This window comes from Nannospalax galili, unplaced genomic scaffold (assembly GCF_000622305.1).
Source record: "Nannospalax galili isolate Female #2095 unplaced genomic scaffold, S.galili_v1.0 scaffold72, whole genome shotgun sequence".
NCBI lineage: Eukaryota > Metazoa > Chordata > Mammalia > Rodentia > Spalacidae > Nannospalax > Nannospalax galili.
The window spans coordinates 3,221,501-3,223,868 of NW_008336933.1; the positions used below are offsets into that span (position 1 = coordinate 3,221,501).

Here is a 2,368-nt window from a genome sequence, read left to right on the forward strand (position 1 = left end):
TATAACTACTAATGTAATACCAATCCTGATCACAGACAAGTGACAAAACGGAGGAGGAGGAGGAGGAGGAGGAGGAGGAGGAGGAAGAAGAATGTCGCAACCAGTAAAAGCCTTTCCATGTAGGCCTGGAGGCAAGAGAGAGCATTGGAGAGATGTGAGAGGGTGTGGCCCACAGGAGGGACAGGAGTACAAAAGGCCAAGGTGTGAAGCCAGGGGAAGGAGTCTGTGGGTCTGCAGAGCTAGAAGGTTATGAAGTGCTTTAAGCACAAGAGATTTTTAGGATGATCCCTTTTGCCAGAGTGGAGACAAGGATTTGAAGTCCTCACAAGTGGCCGGTTAGGGCTGAGCGGGCCTCGCAGATAAAGGGCAAACCCTAAAGCACGTGTGCAGCGTATTAATAAATATAGGTGAAGAGACTGAAGATTTTGTGAGTTTATGGAGCTAAGTTTCAGTGCCTATTATGAAAAGTAACGGGTATTTTTTTATCTGACTTCTAAAGATCAGATACTTTAAAAATTGCTACATTTATTTGTTTGTGTTTCCATACGTGTGGGCACATGCATGCTAGAGCTTATGTGTGGAGGTCAGAGGGCAACTTGTGGGAGTCAGTGCTCTCTTTCAGCCACGTGATCCTGGAGACCTAACTCAAGTCAGCCTTGGCAGGAGGCGCTTTTCCCTGTCTGGTCGCCCCCAAGATGAGATACTTTTTAAAATTCTAAAACTATTTTGTTTAAAGACTCAGTGCATTTTATGTACGTCTTGGATGGATACTGTCATTTTTTCTTTTTTTTAAATCTGGTCTTTTTGAGACAGGGTCTCCCTGTAGCCTCAGCTGGCCTGGAACTCACTATGTAGACCAGGCGGTCCTTGAACTCACAAAGATCTGCCTGCCTCTGCCTCCCGAGTGCTGGGATCAAAGGTGTGTGCCACCACACCTGGCTGATACTATCATTTTCTTAAATTAGTTTCCTCATACAGCTATAGTTAAATTGTTTTTATTTTAAAGTCATTATGTTAATCGTTTGTAGTTTAGCAACAGTCTAAATTCATAGCATGGTAAAGTGTCTTTGGGTAAGGTCGTAAACCCTAAATTTTGTCAAACCACGTTACAAGCTTCCTTATAGCAGCTGAATAAATGAAATTATGATTCCCTAAGGCTATTGTGAAGGTAACAGCAGTGATACCCTTTACATCTTAAGATGGATCATAGCATACCTACTAGTTACTGAGTACTGAGCTAAGCCGTTTGCAATGCACTTTGCAGCACAGTAGTGTCTACGTTATGGGAAGGAATTTGAGGCTCAAGAGGCCATTCTTGGTCAGACATCATGAACAGCTGAGCAAGGATCTGCACCTGGGCTGCGCAGCATCACAGCCCACATCTTCACCTCCATCTTAACTGCCCATGGCTTACTCAGTTCCTCACATGTACTCTGCAACTTGGTGAGGTTCTGGATTAGAAATCAGTAGAATACTTAATAAAGTAACTCTAAACTTCCTGCCCATCTTCTAGAAGTCTTCCACAGGGAGCCATGTTAGTTACTGGTCTCATCTCTGTGACAGAACACATGACAAAGGCACCGTAGGGGAGGAGAGGGTTGTTTGGGTTCACCGCAGGGAAGGCATGGTGGCCGGCTGCTCACATGACCTCAGCCACCAGGAAGCAGAGCTAGATGAATTCTGATGCTCAGCTCACTTTCTCCTTTTTATTCAGTCTGGGACCCCAGCCCAGGGAATGGTGCCTCTCACATTCAGGATAAGTCTTCCCTCTTCAGTTAAACCTTTCTGGAAACATCCTCATGTACACACCAGGAAGTGTGTTTCCTTAGTGGTTCTAAATCCGGTCAGTTAACAATGAAGATTGTTACAGTCTTATAACTCATTTTAAAGAAATGTTTTTCAGAATATGAATCCTAATTTCTCTTGTCTCATATTTATTTCTTTTGGCAACTAAAAATCTGTTCACATAAAAAAATACAGGGTCTATCTATTATATGCATAGCAGAATTACTTTATTATGCTAAACACACTTCTGGTATCTAACTGTGACCAGCACTGGAAGAGAGGATGTAAAAGACAGAATGTGAGAGAGGCTGTGGGGCCAATCCCCTGTCTACTTCCTCCACCCCCCAAAAAAATTATAATAAAGAAAGAATACTATTTCTGGGGCTGGAGAGATGGCTCAGTGGTTAAGAACACTGACTGTTCTTGCAGAAGACCCAAGTTCGGATCCCAGCACCCACATGGTGGCTAACAACTGCCTGTATCTCCAGTTCCAGGGGATCTGACAGCCTCTTCTGTCCTCTGCAGGCAGTGCACTTACCTACATGCAGGCATTAACACTCAAACACATAAAATAAAAATAATA

General features: G+C 43.5%; 1 protein-coding gene across 1 annotated transcript in view; it reads left to right on the forward strand.

Moving 5' to 3' along the window:
* Mak (male germ cell associated kinase) overlaps positions 1 to 2,368 on the forward strand; it is an 80,129-nt gene that overhangs the window by 23,115 nt on the left and 54,646 nt on the right. The gene's annotated exons all lie outside the window — the stretch shown is intronic.